Source organism: Gadus macrocephalus, chromosome 5, assembly GCF_031168955.1.
Source record: "Gadus macrocephalus chromosome 5, ASM3116895v1".
Taxonomy (NCBI): Eukaryota; Metazoa; Chordata; class Actinopteri; order Gadiformes; family Gadidae; genus Gadus; species Gadus macrocephalus.
In genome coordinates this window covers 578,484-593,636 of record NC_082386.1, presented here as the reverse complement: position 1 = coordinate 593,636, position 15,153 = coordinate 578,484, and the positions used below count along the sequence as shown (strand labels likewise).

Here is a 15,153-nt window from a genome sequence, read left to right as displayed (position 1 = left end):
AAAAACCAACTCTCGTTGTCGAGCGTTCAATAAAAACCAACTCTCGTTGTCGAGCGTGCCCCCCCCCCCTACAAACGTGTCTCCCCCCCCTCAACAAACGTGTCGTCGTCGTCGTCCCCCTTCAACTAACGTGTTCCCTCCCCCCCCCCCTACAATCGTGTCGTCGTCCCCCCCTCAACAAACGTGTCTCCCCCCCCCCTCCCCGGTCAACAACAGTCTACCTCCCCCCCCCTAAACAATCGTGTCCACAATTTGCCGCGAAAGCCGTGAAACCCAAACCCCGAAACCCGCCTCCACAGCGGCACGCGTGGATACTGTAGGTATAACACGCTGTTTTTACGTTGTAATAGTACGTCTCCAGTGTTCATGGAAACGTACACCGTCAACGTTTTTTCTTGGCGACTGGGTTGTGGATCAATGCTCCAGTTCGAGGAGACGTTGTTTCAAATCCTTGCAGGGGCATTCAACCCTTTGCATTGCAGCATCATTTTGAAAGGCCATTAAGAATGTTAGCGTTTTGTGGTAGTGTGGCCGAGCGGTCGAAGGTGCTGGATTAAGGCTCCAGTCTCTTTGGAGGCGTGGGTTCAAATCCCACCACTGCCAGTACATGAACTGTGTTCAAGGTGTATTTTGAAATGCTTTTCTCAAAGGCAATACTGTTGAATGGCAATTTCTCAGTTACATGCTTCGAATTTCCTCAAAAAAGCGACAACATTCGTTGAACACCTACACAAGGTCTCACTTTGTGGATCTTTCGTTCACACTAACGCAATTGGCAGTTAATTATGCCAAAGAGAATGAATTTGAGATCACTAGCACAAGTTGAATAGCGTGAAAGTGTGAAAAATATATACTCCTTAATGCATTTCAGTAATGACATGCCCTGTTGTATGTGCCTCAAGATATATTCCAATACATTCTATTCCCAATAAAGCAGGTTTGTGCGTTAATGGCAACTAAGAACAAAGACATTCACTAGCTTTTCCAGAGAACACCTGGATTATGGGATATCAAATGGAAACCTGAAGCATTTCACGAAATATCAGCTCAATCTTTCAAGGCAGTGCACAAGATTGAGCAAAGAACCGAGGGCTCGTCCGGGAATTGAACCCGGGACCTCTCGCACCCTAAGCGAGAATCATACCCCTAGACCAACGAGCCACATCAACTTAATTTGATATGTCAATTTTTGAAAATGCTCAAATGATTAGCAGGGGTGCAAGCGTTTAAGAACAATTGTATAATTGAATGTGCCGAAAGATATATTCCAACACATTCTATTCCCAATAAAGCAGGTTTGTGTGTTGATGGCAGCTAAGAACAAAGATAAAAATATTCACTAGCTTTTCCAGAATACAGCTGTATTATGGGATATCAAATGGAATCCTGAAGCATTTCACGAAATATCAGCTCAATCTTTCAAGGCAGTGTACAACATTGAGCAAAGAACCGAGGGCTCGTCCGGGAATTGAACCCAGGACCTCTCGCACCCTAAGCGAGAATCATACCCCTAGACCAAGGAGCCACATCAACATAATTTGATATGTCAATTTTTGAAAATGCTCAAATATTAGCAGGGGTGCAAGCGTTTAAGAACAATTGTATAATTCCAATTTATTGCCGTCAAATTACAATATTCATTCTTCCTTTGGACTGCATTAAAGTCCTACTTTGTAATTCAAAAATAGTTACAAATGTCCTGTGATATAGTGCTGCCGTGTTTTCCAAGGTGCTGGATCAATGCTCCAGTTCGAGGAGACGTTGTTTCAAAAACTTGCAGGGGCATTCAACCCTTTGCATTGCAGCATCATTTTGAAAGGCCATTAAGAATGTTAGTGTATTGTGGTAGTGTGGCCGAGAGGTCTAAGGCGCTGGATTAAGGCTCCAGTCTCTTTGGAGCCTATGGTTCAAATCCCACCACTGCCAGTACATGAACTGTGTTCAAGGAGTATTTTGAAATGCATTTCTCAAAGGCAATACTGTTGAATGGCAATTTCTCAGTTACATGCTTCGAATCCCCTCAAAAAAGCGACAACATTCGTTGAACACCTACACAAGGTCTCACATTGTGGATCTTTCATTCACACTAACGCAATTGGCAGTTAATTATGCCAAAGAGAATCAATTTGAGATCACGAGCACAAGTTGAATAGTGTGAAAGTGTGAAAAATATATACTCCTTAATGCATTTCAGTAATGACATGCCCTGTTGAATCTGCCGAAAGATATATTCCAACACATTCTATTCCCAATAAAGCAGGTTTGTACGTTGATGGCAACTAAGAACAAAGACAAATATATTCTCTAGCATTTCCAGAATACAGCTGGATTATGGGATATCAAATGGAATCCTGAAGCATTTCACGAAATTACAGCTCAATCATTCAAGGCTGTGCACAACATTGAGCAGAGAACCCAGGGCTCGTCCGGGATTTGAACCCGGGACCTCTCGCACCTAAAGCGAGAATCATACCCCTAGACCAACGACCCACATCAACATATTTTGATATGTCAATTTTTGAAAATGCTCAAATTATTAGCAGGGGTGCAAGCGTTTAAGAACAATTGTATAATTCCAATTTATTGCCGTCAAATTACAATATTCATTCTTCCTTTGGACTGCATTAAAGTCCTACTTTGTAATTCAAAAATAGTTACAAATGTCCTGTGATATAGTGCTGCCGAGTTTTCCAAGGTGCTGGATCAATGCTCCAGTTCGAGGAGACGTTGTTTCAAATCCTTGCAGGGGCATTCAACCCTTTGCATTGCAGCATCATTTTGAAAGGCCATTAAGAATGTTAGTGTTTTGTGGTAGTGTGGCCGAGCGGTCTAAGGCGCTAGATTTAGGCTCCAGTGTCTTATGAGGCGTGGGTTCAAATCCCACCACTGCCAGTACATGAACTGTGTTCAAGGAGTATTAAGAAATACTTTTCTCAAAGGCAATACTGTTGAATGGCAATTTCTCAGTTACATGCTTCGAATCCCCTCAAAAAAGCGACAACATTCGTTGAAACCTATACAAGGTCTCACTTTGTGGATCTTTCATTCACACTAACGCAATTGGCAGTTAATTATGCCGAAGAGAATCAATTTGAGATCACGAGCACAAGTTGAATAGTGTGAAAGTGTGAAAAATATATACTCCTTAATGCATTTCAGTAATGACATGCCCTGTTGAATGTGCCGAAAGATATATTCCAACACATTCTATTCCCAATAAAGCAGGTTTGTGTGTTGATGGCAACTAAGAACAAAGACAAAAATATTCACTAGCTTTTCCAGAATACAGCTGGATTATGGGATATCAAATGGAATCCTGAAGCATTTCACAAAATGACAGCACAATCTTACAAGGCTGTGCACAACATTGAGCAAAGAACCGAGGGCTCGTCCGGGATTTGAACCCGGGACCTCTCGCACCCAAAGCGAGAATCATACCCCTAGACCAACGAGCCACAGCAACATAATTTGATATGTCAATTTTTGAAAATGCTCAAATTATTAGCAGGGGTGCAAGCGTTTAAGAACAATTGTATAATTCCAATTTATTGCCGTCAAATTACAATATTCATTCTTCCTTTGGACTGCATTAAAGTCCTACTTTGTAATTCAAAAATAGTTACAAATGTCCTGTGATATAGTGCTGCCGAGTTTTCCAAGGTGCTGGATCAATGCTCCAGTTCGAGGAGACGTTGTTTCAAATCCTTGCAGGGGCATTCAACCCTTTGCATTGCAGCATCATTTTGAAAGGCCATTAAGAATGTTAGTGTTTTGTGGTAGTGTGGCCGAGTGGTCTAAGACGCTGGATTAAGGCTCTAGTCTCTTAGGAGGCGTGGGTTCAAATCCCACCACTGCCAGTACTTGAACTGTGTTCACGGAGTTTTTTGAAATGCTTGTCTCAAAGGCAATAGTGTTGAATGGCAATTTCTCAGTTACATGCTTCGAATCCCCTCAAAAAAGCGACAACATTCGTTGAACACCTACACAAGGTCTCACTTTGTGGATCTTTGATTCACACTAACGCAATTGGCAGTTAATTATGCCAAAGAGAATCAATTTGAGATCACGAGCACAAGTTGAATAGTGTGAAAGTGTGAAAAATATATACTCCTTAATGCATTTCAGTAATGACATGCCCTGTTGAATCTGCCGAAAGATATATTCCAACACATTATATTCCCAATAAAGCAGGTTTGTGCGTTGATGGCAACTAAGAACAAAGACAAAAATATTCACTAGCTTTTCCAGAATACAGCTGGATTATGGGATATCAAATGGAATCCTGAAGCATTTCACGAAATAACAGCTCAATCTTTCAAGGCTGTGCACAACATTGAGCAGAGAACCGAGGGCTCGTCCGGGAAATGAACCCGGGACCTCTCACACCCTAAGCGAGAATCATACCCCTAGACCAACGAGCCACAGCAACATTATTTGATATGTCAATTTTTGAAAATGCTCAAATGATTAGCAGGGGTGCAAGCGTTTAAGAACAATTGTATAATTGAATGTGCCGAAAGATATATTCCAACACATTCTATTCCCAATAAAGCAGGTTTGTGTGTTGATGGCAACTAAGAACAAAGACAAAAATATTCACTAGCTTTTCCAGAATACAGCTGGATTATGGGATATCAAATGGAATCCTGATGCATTTCACGAAATACCAGCTCAATCTTTCAAGGCAGTGCACAACATTGAGCAAAGAACCGAGGGCTCGTCCAGGAATTGAACCCGGGACCTCTCGCACCCTAAGCGAGAATCATACCCCTAGACCAACGACCCACATCAACATAATTTGATATGTCAATTTTTGAAAATGCTCAAATGATTAGCTGGGGTGCAAGCGTTTAAGAACAATTGTATAATTCCAATTTATTGCCGTCAAATTACAATATTTATTCTTCCTTTGGACTGCATTAAAGTCCTACTTTGTAATTCAAAAATAGTTACAAATGTCCTGTGATGTAGTGCTGCCGAGTTTTCCAAGGTGCTGGATCAATAATCCAGTTCGAGGAGACGTTGTTTCAAATCCTTGCAGGGGCATTCAACCATTTGCATTGCAGCATCATTTTGAAAGGCCATTAAGAATGTTTGAGATTTGTGGTAGTATGGCCGAGCGGTCTAAGGCGCAGGATTTAGGCTTCAGTCTCATTGGAGGCGTGGGTTCAAATCCCATCACTGACAGTACATGAACTGTGTTCAAGGAGTATTTTGAAATGCTTTTCTCAAAGGCAATACTGTTGAATGGCAATTTCTCAGTTACATGCTTCGAATTTCCTCAAAAAAGCGACAACATTCGTTGAACACCTACACAAGGTCTCACTTTGTGGATCTTTCGTTCACACTAACGCAATTGGCAGTTAATTATGCCAAAGAGAATCAATTTGAGATCACTAGCACAAGTTGAATAGTGTGAAAGTGTGAAAAATATATACTCCTTAATGCATTTCAGTAATGACATGCCCTGTTGTATGTGCCTCAAGATATATTCCAATACATTCTATTCCCAATAAAGCAGGTTTGTGCGTTAATGGCAACTAAGAACAAAGGCAAAAATATTCACTAGCTTTTCCAGAGAACACCAGGATTATGGGATATCAAATGAAAACCTGAAGCATATCACGAATTATCAGCTCAATCTTTCAAGGCAGTGCACAACATTGAGCAAAGAACCGAGGTCTCGTCCGGGAATTGAACCCGGGACCTCTCTCACCCTAAGCGAGAATCATACCCCTAGACCAACGAGCCACATCAACTTAATTTGATATGTCAATTTTTGAAAATGCTCAAATGATTAGCAGGGGTGCAAGCGTTTAAGAACAATTGTATAATTGAATGTGCCGAAAGATATATTTCAACACATTCTATTCCCAATAAAGCAGGTTTGTGTGTTGATGGCAACTAAGAACAAAGACAAAAATATTCACTAGCTTTTCCAGAATACAGCTGGATTATGGGATATCAAATGGAATCCTGAAGCATTTCACGAAATAACAGCACAATCTTACAAGACTGTGCACAACATTGAGCAAAGAACCGAGGGCTCGTCCGGGATTTGAACCCGGGACCTCTCGCACCCAATGCGAGAATCATACCCCTAGACCAACGAGCCACATCAACATAATTTGATATGTCAATTTTTGAAAATGCTCAAATTATTAGCAGGGGTGCAAGCGTTTAAGAACAATTGTATAATTCCAATTTATTGCCGTCAAATTACAATATTCATTCTTCCTTTGGACTGCATTAAAGTCCTTCTTTGTAATTCAAAAATAGTTACAAATGTCCTGTGATATAGTGCTGCCGAGTTTTCCAAGGTGCTGGATCAATGCTCCAGTTCGAGGAGACGTTGTTTCAAATCCTTGCAGGGGCATTCAACCCTTTGCATTGCAGCATCATTTTGAAAGGCCATTAAGAATGTTAGTGTTTTGTGGTAGTGTGGCCGAGCGGTCTAAGACGCTGGATTAAGGCTCCAGTCTCTTAGGAGGCGTGGGTTCAAATCCCACCACTGCCAGTACATGAACTGTGTTCACGGAGTATTTTGAAATGCTTTTCTCAAAGGCAATACTGTTGAATGGCAATTTCTCAGTTACATGCTTCGAATCCTCTCAAAAAAGCGACAACATTCGTTGAACACCTACACAAGGTCTCACTTTGTGGATCTTTCATTCACACTAACGCAATTGGCAGTTAATTATGCCAAAGAGAATCAATTTGAGATCACGAGCACAAGTTGAATAGTGTGAAAGTGTGAAAAATATATACTCCTTAATGCATTTCAGTAATGACATGCCCTGTTGAATCTGCCGAAAGATATATTCCAACACATTCTATTCCCAATAAAGCAGGTTTGTGCGTTGATGGCAACTAAGAACAAAGACAAAAATATTCACTAGCTTTTCCAGAATACAGCTGGATTATGGGATATCAAATGGAATCATGAAGCATTTCACGAAATAACAGCTCAATCTTTCTAGGCGGTGCACAACATTGAGCAAAGCACCGAGGGCTCAACCAGGATTTGAACCGGGGACCTCCCGCACCCAAAGCGAGATTCATACCCCTAGACCAACGAGCCACATCAACATTATTTGATATGTCAATTTTTGAAAATGCTCAGATGATTAGCAGGGGTGCAAGCGTTTAAGAACAATTGTATAATTCCAATTTAATGACGTCAAATTACAATATTCATTCTTCCTTTGGACTGCATTAAAGTCCTACTTTGTAATTCAATAATAGTTACAAATGTCCTGTGATATAGTGCTGCCGAGTTTTCCAAGGTGCTGGATCAATGCTCCAGTTCGAGGAGACGTTGTTTCAAATCCTTGCAAGGGCATTCAACCCTTTGCATTGCAGCATCATTTTGAAAGGCCATTAATAATGTTTGAGATTTGTGGTCGTGTGGCAGAGCGGTCTAAGGAGCTGGATTTTGGCTGTAGTCTCTTAGGAGGCGTGGGTTCAAATCCCACCACTGCCAGTACATGAACTGTGTTCAAGGAGTATTTTGAAATGCATTTCTCAAAGGCAATACTGTTGAATGGCTATTTCTCAGTAACATGCTTCGAATCCCCTCAAAAAAGCGACAACATTCGTTCAACACCTACACAAGGTCTCACTTTGTGGATCTTTCATTCACACTAACGCAATTGGCAGTTAATTATACCAAAGAGAATCAATTTGAGATCACGAGGACAAGTTGAATAGTGTGAAAGTGTGAAAAACCTAAACTCCTTAATGCATTTCAGTAATGACATGCCCTGTTGAATGTGCCGAAAGATATATTCCAACACATTCTAATCCCAATAAAGCAGGTTTGTGCGTTGATGGCAACTAAGAACAAAGACAAATATATTCACTAGCTTTTCCAGAATACAGCTGGATTATGGGATATCAAATGGAATCCTGAAGCATTTCACAAAATAACAGCTCAAACTTTCAAGGCTGTGCACAACATTGAGCAAAGAACCGAGGGCTCGTCTGGGATTTGAACCCGGGACCTCTCGCACCCACAGCGAGAATCATACCCCTAGACCAACGAGCCACATCAACATAATTTGATATGTCAATTTTTGAAAATGCTCAGATGATTAGCAGGGGTGCAAGCGTTTAAGAACAATTGTGTAATTCCAATTTATTGCCGTCAAATTACAATATTCATTCTTCCTTTGGACTGCATTAAAGTCCTACTTTGAAATTCAATAATAGTTACAAATGTCCTGTGATATAGTGCTGCCGAGTTTTCCAAGGTGCTGGATCAATGCTCCAGTTCGAGGAGACGTTGTTTCAAATCCTTGCAGGGGCATTCAACCCTTTGCATTGCAGCTTCATTTTGAAAGGCCATTAAGAATGTTAGTGTATTGTGGTAGTGTGGCCGAGCGGTCTAAGGCGCTGGATTTAGGCTCCAGTCTCTTAGGAGGCGTGGGTTCAAATCCCACCACTGCCAGTACATGAACTGTGTTCAAGGAGTATTTTGAAATGCTTTTCTCAACGGCAATACTGTTGAATGGCAATTTCTCAGTTACATGCTTCGAATCCCCTCAAAAAAGCGACAACATTCGTTGAACACCTACACAAGGTCTCACTTTGTGGATCTTTCATTCACACTAACGCAATTGGCAGTTAATTATTCCAAAGAGAATCAATTTGAGATCACGAGCACAAGTTGAATAGTGTGAAAGTGTGAAAAATATATACTCCTTAATGCATTTCAGTAATGACATGCCCTGTTGAATGTGCCGAAAGATATATTCCAACACATTCTATTCCCAATAAAGCAGGTTTGTGCGTTGATGGCAACTAAGAACAAAGACAAAAATATTCACTAGCTCTTCCAGAATACAGCTGGATTATGGGATATCAAATGGAATCCTGAAGCATTTCACGAAATAACAGCTCAATCTTACAAGGCTGTGCACAACATTGAGCAAAGCACCGAGGGCTCGTCCGGGATTTGAACCCGCGACCTCTCGCACCCAAAGCGAGAATCATACCCCTAGACCAACGAGCCACATCAACATAATTTGATATGTCAATTTTTGAAAATGCTCAAATTATTAGCAGGGGTGCAAGCGTTTAAGAACAATTGTATAATTCCAATTTATTGCCGTCAAATTACAATATTCATTCTTCCTTTGGACTGCATTAAAGTCCTACTTTGTAATTCAAAAATAGTTACAAATGTCCTGTGATATGGTGCTGCCGAGTTTTCCAAGGTGCTGGATCAATGCTCCAGTTCGAGGAGACGTTGTTTCAAATCCTTGCAGGGGCATTCAACCCTTTGCATTGCAGCATCATTTTGAAAGGCCATTAAGAATGTTAGTGTTTTGTGGTAGTGTGGCCGAGCGGTCTAAGGCGCTGGATTAAGGCTCCAGTCTCTTAGGAGGCGTGGGTTCAAATCCCACCACTGCCAGTACATGAACTGTGTTCAAGGAGAATTTTGAAATGCTTTTCTCAAAGGCAATACTGTTGAATGGCAATTTCTCAGTTACATGCTTCGAATCCCCTCAAAAAAGCGACAACATTCGTTGAACACCTACACAAGGTCTCACTTTGTGGATCTTTCATTCACACTAACGCAATTGGCAGTTAATTATGCCAAAGAGAATCAATTTGAGATCACGAGCACAAGTTGAATAGTGTGAAAGTGTGAAAAATATATACTCCTTAATGCATTTCAGTAATGACATGCCCTGTTGAATCTGCCGAAAGATATATTCCAACACATTCTATTCCCAATAAAGCAGGTTTGTGCGTTGATGGCAACTAAGAACAAAGACAAAAATATTCACTAGCTTTTCCAGAATACAGCTGGATTATGGGATATCAAATGGAATCCTGAAGCATTTCACGAAATAACAGCTCAATCTTTCAAGGCTGTGCACAACATAGTGCAAAGAACCGAGGGCTCGTCCGGGAATTGAACCCGGGACCTCTCGCACCCTAAGCGAGAATCATACCCCTAGACCAACGAGCCACATCAACAAAATTTGATACGTCAATTTTTGAAAATGCTCAAATGATTAGCTGGGGTGCAAGCGTTTAAGAACAATTGTGTAATTGAATGTGCCGAAAGATATATTCCAACACATTCTATTCCCAATAAAGCAGGTTTGTGTGTTGATGGCAACTAAGAACAAAGACAAAAATATTCACTAGAATTTCCAGAATACAGCTGGATTATGGGATATCAAATGGAATACTGAAGCATTTCACGAAATACCAGCTCAATCTTTCAAGGCAGTGCACAACATTGAGCAAAGAACCGAGGGCTCGTCCAGGAATTGAACCCGGGACCTCTCGCACCCTAAGCGAGAATCATAGCCCTAGACCAACGACCCACATCAACATAATTTGATATGTCAATTTTTGAAAATGCTCAAATGATTAGCTGGGGCGCAAGCGTTTAAGAACAATTGTATAATTCCAATTTATTGCCGTCAAATTACAATATTTATTCTTCCTTTGGACTGCATTAAAGTCCTACTTTGTAATTCAAAAATAGTTACAAATGTCCTGTGATGTAGTGCTGCCGAGTTTTCCAAGGTGCTGGATCAATAATCCAGTTCGAGGAGACGTTGTTTCAAATCCTTGCAGGGGCATTCAACCATTTGCATTGCAGCATCATTTTGAAAGGCCATTAAGAATGTATGAGATTTGTGGTAGTATGGCCGAGCGGTCTAAGGCGCAGGATTTAGGCTTCAGTCTCATTGGAGGCGTGGGTTCAAATCCCATCACTGACAGTACATGAACTGTGTTCAAGGAGTATTTTGAAATGCTTTTCTCAAAGGCAATACTGTTGAATGGCAATTTCTCAGTTACATGCTTCGAATTTCCTCAAAAAAGCGACAACATTCGTTGAACACCTACACAAGGTCTCACTTTGTGGATCTTTCGTTCACACTAACGCAATTGGCAGTTAATTATGCCAAAGAGAATCAATTTGAGATCACTAGCACAAGTTGAATAGTGTGAAAGTGTGAAAAATATATACTCCTTAATGCATTTCAGTAATGACATGCCCTGTTGTATGTGCCTCAAGATATATTCCAATACATTCTATTCCCAATAAAGCAGGTTTGTGCGTTAATGGCAACTAGGAACAAAGACAAAAATATTCACTAGCTTTTCCCGAGTACACCAGGATTATGGGATATCAAATGGAAACCTGAAGCATATCACGAATTATCAGCTCAATCTTTCAAGGCAGTGCACAACATTGAGCAAAGAACCGAGGTCTCGTCCGGGAATTGAACCCGGGACCTCTCTCACCCTAAGCGCGAATCATACCCCTAGACCAACGAGCCACATCAACTTAATTTGATATGTCAATTTTTGAAAATGCTCAAATGATTAGCAGGGGTGCAAGCGTTTAAGAACAATTGTATAATTGAATGTGCCGAAAGATATATTTCAACACATTCTATTCCCAATAAAGCAGGTTTGTGTGTTGATGGCAACTAAGAACAAAGACAAAAATATTCACTAGCTTTTCCAGAATACAGCTGGATTATGGGATATCAAATGGAATCCTGAAGCATTTCACGAAATAACAGCACAATCTTACATGACTGTGCACAACATTGAGCAAAGAACCGAGGGCTCGTCCGGGATTTGAACCCGGGACCTCTCGCACCCCATGCGAGAATCATACCCCTAGACCAACGAGCCACATCAACATAATTTGACATGTCAATTTTTGAAAATGCTCAAATTATTAGCAGGGGTGCAAGCGTTTAAGAACAATTGTATAATTCCAATTTATTGCCGTCAAATTACAATATTCATTCTTCCTTTGGACTGCATTAAAGTCCTTCTTTGTAATTCAAAAATAGTTACAAATGTCCTGTGATATAGTGCTGCCGAGTTTTCCAAGGTGCTGGATCAATGCTCCAGTTCGAGGAGACGTTGTTTCAAATCCTTGCAGGGGCATTCAACCCTTTGCATTGCAGCATCATTTTGAAAGGCCATTAAGAATGTTAGTGTTTTGTGGTAGTGTGGCCGAGCGGTCTAAGACGCTGGATTAAGGCTCCAGTCTCTTAGGAGGCGTGGGTTCAAATCCCACCACTGCCAGTACATGAACTGTGTTCACGGAGTATTTTGAAATGCTTTTCTCAAAGGCAATACTGTTGAATGGCAATTTCTCAGTTACATGCTTCGAATCCTCTCAAAAAAGCGACAACATTCGTTGAACACCTACACAAGGTCTCACTTTGTGGATCTTTCATTCACACTAACGCAATTGGCAGTTAATTATGCCAAAGAGAATCAATTTGAGATCACGAGCACAAGTTGAATAGTGTGAAAGTGTGAAAAATATATACTCCTTAATGCATTTCAGTAATGACATGCCCTGTTGAATCTGCCGAAAGATATATTCCAACACATTCTATTCCCAATAAAGCAGGTTTGTGCGTTGATGGCAACTAAGAACAAAGACAAAAATATTCACTAGCTTTTCCAGAATACAGCTGGATTATGGGATATCAAATGGAATCATGAAGCATTTCACGAAATAACAGCTCAATCTTTCAAGGCTGTGCACAACATTGAGCAAAGCACCGAGGGCTCAACCAGGATTTGAACCGGGGACCTCCCGCACCCAAAGCGAGAATCATACCCCTAGACCAACGAGCCACATCAACATTATTTGATATGTCAATTTTTGAAAATGCTCAGATGATTAGCAGGGGTGCAAGCGTTTAAGAACAATTGTATAATTCCAATTTATTGACGTCAAATTACAATATTCATTCTTCCTTTGGACTGCATTAAAGTCCTACTTTGTAATTCAATAATAGTTACAAATGTCCTGTGATATAGTGCTGCCGAGTTTTCCAAGGTGCTGGATCAATGCTCCAGTTCGAGGAGACGTTGTTTCAAATCCTTGCAAGGGCATTCAACCCTTTGCATTGCAGCATCATTTTGAAAGGCCATTAATAATGTTTGAGATTTGTGGTAGTGTGGCAGAGCGGTCTAAGGAGCTGGATTAAGGCTGTAGTCTCTTAGGAGGCGTGGGTTCAAATCCCACCACTGCCAGTACATGAACTGTGTTCAAGGAGTATTTTGAAATGCATTTCTCAAAGGCAATACTGTTGAATGGCTATTTCTCAGTAACATGCTTCGAATCCCCTCAAAAAAGCGACAACATTCGTTCAACACCTACACAAGGTCTCACTTTGTGGATCTTTCATTCACACTAACGCAATTGGCAGTTAATTATACCAAAGAGAATCAATTTGAGATCACGAGGACAAGTTGAATAGTGTGAAAGTGTGAAAAACCTAAACTCCTTAATGCATTTCAGTAATGACATGCCCTGTTGAATGTGCCGAAAGATATATTCCAACACATTCTAATCCCAATAAAGCAGGTTTGTGCGTTGATGGCAACTAAGAACAAAGACAAATATATTCACTAGCTTTTCCAGAATACAGCTGGATTATGGGATATCAAATGGAATCCTGAAGCATTTCACGAAATAACAGCTCAATCTTTCAAGGCTGTGCACAACATTGAGCAAAGAACCGAGGGCTCGTCTGGGATTTGAACCCGGGACCTCTCGCACCCACAGCGAGAATCATACCCCTAGACCAACGAGCCACATCAACATAATTTGATATGTCAATTTTTGAAAATGCTCAGATGATTAGCAGGGGTGCAAGCGTTTAAGAACAATTGTATAATTCCAATTTATTGCCGTCAAATTACAATATTCATTCTTCCTTTGGACTGCATTAAAGTCCTACTTTGAAATTCAATAATAGTTACAAATGTCCTGTGATATAGTGCTGCCGAGTTTTCCAAGGTGCTGGATCAATGCTCCAGTTCGAGGAGACGTTGTTTCAAATCCTTGCAAGGGCATTCAACCCTTTGCATTGCAGCATCATTTTGAAAGGCCATTAATAATGTTTGAGATTTGTGGTAGTGTGGCAGAGCGGTCTAAGGCGCTGGATTACGGCTCTAGTCTCTTTGGAGGCGTGGGTTCAAATCCCACCACTGCAAGTACATGAACTGTGTTCAAGGAGTATTTTGAAATGCATTTCTCAAAGGCAATACTGTTGAATGGCTATTTCTCAGTAACATGCTTCGAATCCCCTCAAAAAAGCGACAACATTCGTTCAACACCTACACAAGGTCTCACTTTGTGGATCTTTCATTCACACTAACGCAATTGGCAGTTAATTATGCCAAAGAGAATCAATTTGAGATCACGAGGACAAGTTGAATAGTGTGAAAGTGTGAAAAACCTATACTCCTTAATGCATTTCAGTAATGACATGCCCTGTTGAATGTGCCGAAAGATATATTCCAACACATTCTAATCCCAATAAAGCAGGTTTGTGCGTTGATGGCAACTAAGAACAAAGACAAATATATTCACTAGCTTTTCCAGTATACAGCTGGATTATGGGATATCAAATGGAATCCTGAAGCATTTCACGAAATAACAGCTCAATCTTTCAAGGCTGTGCACAACATTGAGCAAAGAACCGAGGGCTCGTCTGGGATTTGAACCCGGGACCTCAAGCACCCACAGCGAGAATCATACCCCTAGACCAACGAGCCACATCAACATAAATTGATATGTCAATTTTTGAAAATGCTCAGATGATTAGCAGGGGTGCAAGCGTTTAAGAATAATTGTGTAATTCCAATTTATTGCCGTCAAATTACAATATTCATTCTTCCTTTGGACTGCATTAAAGTCCTACTTTGTAATTCAAAAATAGTTACAAATGTCCTGTGATATAGTGCTGCCGAGTTTTCCAAGGTGCTGGATCAATGCTCCAGTTCGAGGAGACGTTGTTTCAAATCCTTGCAGGGGCATTCAACCCTTTGCATTGCAGCTTCATTTTGAAAGGCCATTAAGAATGTTAGTGTATTGTGGTAGTGTGGCCGAGCGGTCTAAGGCGCTGGATTTAGGCTCCAGTCTCTTAGGAGGCGTGGGTTCAAATCCCACCACTGCCAGTACATGAACTGTGTTCAAGGAGTATTTTGAAATGCTTTTCTCAACGGCAATACTGTTGAATGGCAATTTCTCAGTTACATGCTTCTAATCCCCTCAAAAAAGCGACAACATTCGTTGAACACCTACACAAGGTCTCACTTTGTGGATCTTTCATTCACACTAACGCAATTGGCAGTTAA

The 15,153-nt window shown here is 40.8% G+C and overlaps 1 long non-coding RNA gene and 18 other non-coding genes across 19 annotated transcripts; 8 read left to right on the top strand and 11 right to left on the bottom strand.

Moving 5' to 3' along the window:
• Positions 1-521: 521 nt before the first annotated feature.
• Positions 522-603, top strand: trnal-aag (transfer RNA leucine (anticodon AAG)). The gene has a single exon. It is a non-coding gene; the product is annotated as a tRNA-Leu (tRNA).
• Positions 604-1,089: 486 nt separating this feature from the next.
• Positions 1,090-1,161, bottom strand: trnap-agg (transfer RNA proline (anticodon AGG)). The gene has a single exon. It is a non-coding gene; the product is annotated as a tRNA-Pro (tRNA).
• A 292-nt stretch (positions 1,162-1,453) lies between these two features.
• Positions 1,454-1,525, bottom strand: trnap-agg (transfer RNA proline (anticodon AGG)). Its single transcript has one exon. It is a non-coding gene; the product is annotated as a tRNA-Pro (tRNA).
• An 893-nt stretch (positions 1,526-2,418) lies between these two features.
• Positions 2,419-2,490, bottom strand: trnal-uag (transfer RNA leucine (anticodon UAG)). Its single transcript has one exon. It is a non-coding gene; the product is annotated as a tRNA-Leu (tRNA).
• Positions 2,491-2,810: 320 nt separating this feature from the next.
• trnal-uag (transfer RNA leucine (anticodon UAG)) lies at positions 2,811-2,892 on the top strand. Its single transcript has one exon. It is a non-coding gene; the product is annotated as a tRNA-Leu (tRNA).
• A 491-nt stretch (positions 2,893-3,383) lies between these two features.
• trnap-ugg (transfer RNA proline (anticodon UGG)) lies at positions 3,384-3,455 on the bottom strand. The gene has a single exon. It is a non-coding gene; the product is annotated as a tRNA-Pro (tRNA).
• A 320-nt stretch (positions 3,456-3,775) lies between these two features.
• Positions 3,776-3,857, top strand: trnal-aag (transfer RNA leucine (anticodon AAG)). Its single transcript has one exon. It is a non-coding gene; the product is annotated as a tRNA-Leu (tRNA).
• A 492-nt stretch (positions 3,858-4,349) lies between these two features.
• Positions 4,350-4,421, bottom strand: trnap-agg (transfer RNA proline (anticodon AGG)). The gene has a single exon. It is a non-coding gene; the product is annotated as a tRNA-Pro (tRNA).
• A 292-nt stretch (positions 4,422-4,713) lies between these two features.
• On the bottom strand, positions 4,714-4,785 carry trnap-agg (transfer RNA proline (anticodon AGG)). Its single transcript has one exon. It is a non-coding gene; the product is annotated as a tRNA-Pro (tRNA).
• Positions 4,786-6,043: 1,258 nt separating this feature from the next.
• On the bottom strand, positions 6,044-6,115 carry trnap-ugg (transfer RNA proline (anticodon UGG)). The gene has a single exon. It is a non-coding gene; the product is annotated as a tRNA-Pro (tRNA).
• Positions 6,116-6,435: 320 nt separating this feature from the next.
• Positions 6,436-6,517, top strand: trnal-aag (transfer RNA leucine (anticodon AAG)). Its single transcript has one exon. It is a non-coding gene; the product is annotated as a tRNA-Leu (tRNA).
• Positions 6,518-6,920: 403 nt separating this feature from the next.
• LOC132457474 (uncharacterized) lies at positions 6,921-9,965 on the bottom strand. Its single transcript, XR_009525668.1, has 2 exons — positions 9,936-9,965; positions 6,921-7,037 (listed from the first exon to the last, which is right to left on the bottom strand). It is a non-coding gene; the product is annotated as an uncharacterized LOC132457474 (long non-coding RNA).
• trnal-uag (transfer RNA leucine (anticodon UAG)) lies at positions 8,368-8,449 on the top strand. The gene has a single exon. It is a non-coding gene; the product is annotated as a tRNA-Leu (tRNA).
• On the bottom strand, positions 8,942-9,013 carry trnap-ugg (transfer RNA proline (anticodon UGG)). Its single transcript has one exon. It is a non-coding gene; the product is annotated as a tRNA-Pro (tRNA).
• On the top strand, positions 9,334-9,415 carry trnal-aag (transfer RNA leucine (anticodon AAG)). The gene has a single exon. It is a non-coding gene; the product is annotated as a tRNA-Leu (tRNA).
• On the bottom strand, positions 9,908-9,979 carry trnap-agg (transfer RNA proline (anticodon AGG)). Its single transcript has one exon. It is a non-coding gene; the product is annotated as a tRNA-Pro (tRNA).
• A 1,622-nt stretch (positions 9,980-11,601) lies between these two features.
• trnap-ggg (transfer RNA proline (anticodon GGG)) lies at positions 11,602-11,673 on the bottom strand. The gene has a single exon. It is a non-coding gene; the product is annotated as a tRNA-Pro (tRNA).
• Positions 11,674-11,993: 320 nt separating this feature from the next.
• trnal-aag (transfer RNA leucine (anticodon AAG)) lies at positions 11,994-12,075 on the top strand. The gene has a single exon. It is a non-coding gene; the product is annotated as a tRNA-Leu (tRNA).
• Positions 12,076-14,891: 2,816 nt separating this feature from the next.
• On the top strand, positions 14,892-14,973 carry trnal-uag (transfer RNA leucine (anticodon UAG)). Its single transcript has one exon. It is a non-coding gene; the product is annotated as a tRNA-Leu (tRNA).
• Positions 14,974-15,153: the final 180 nt, after the last annotated feature.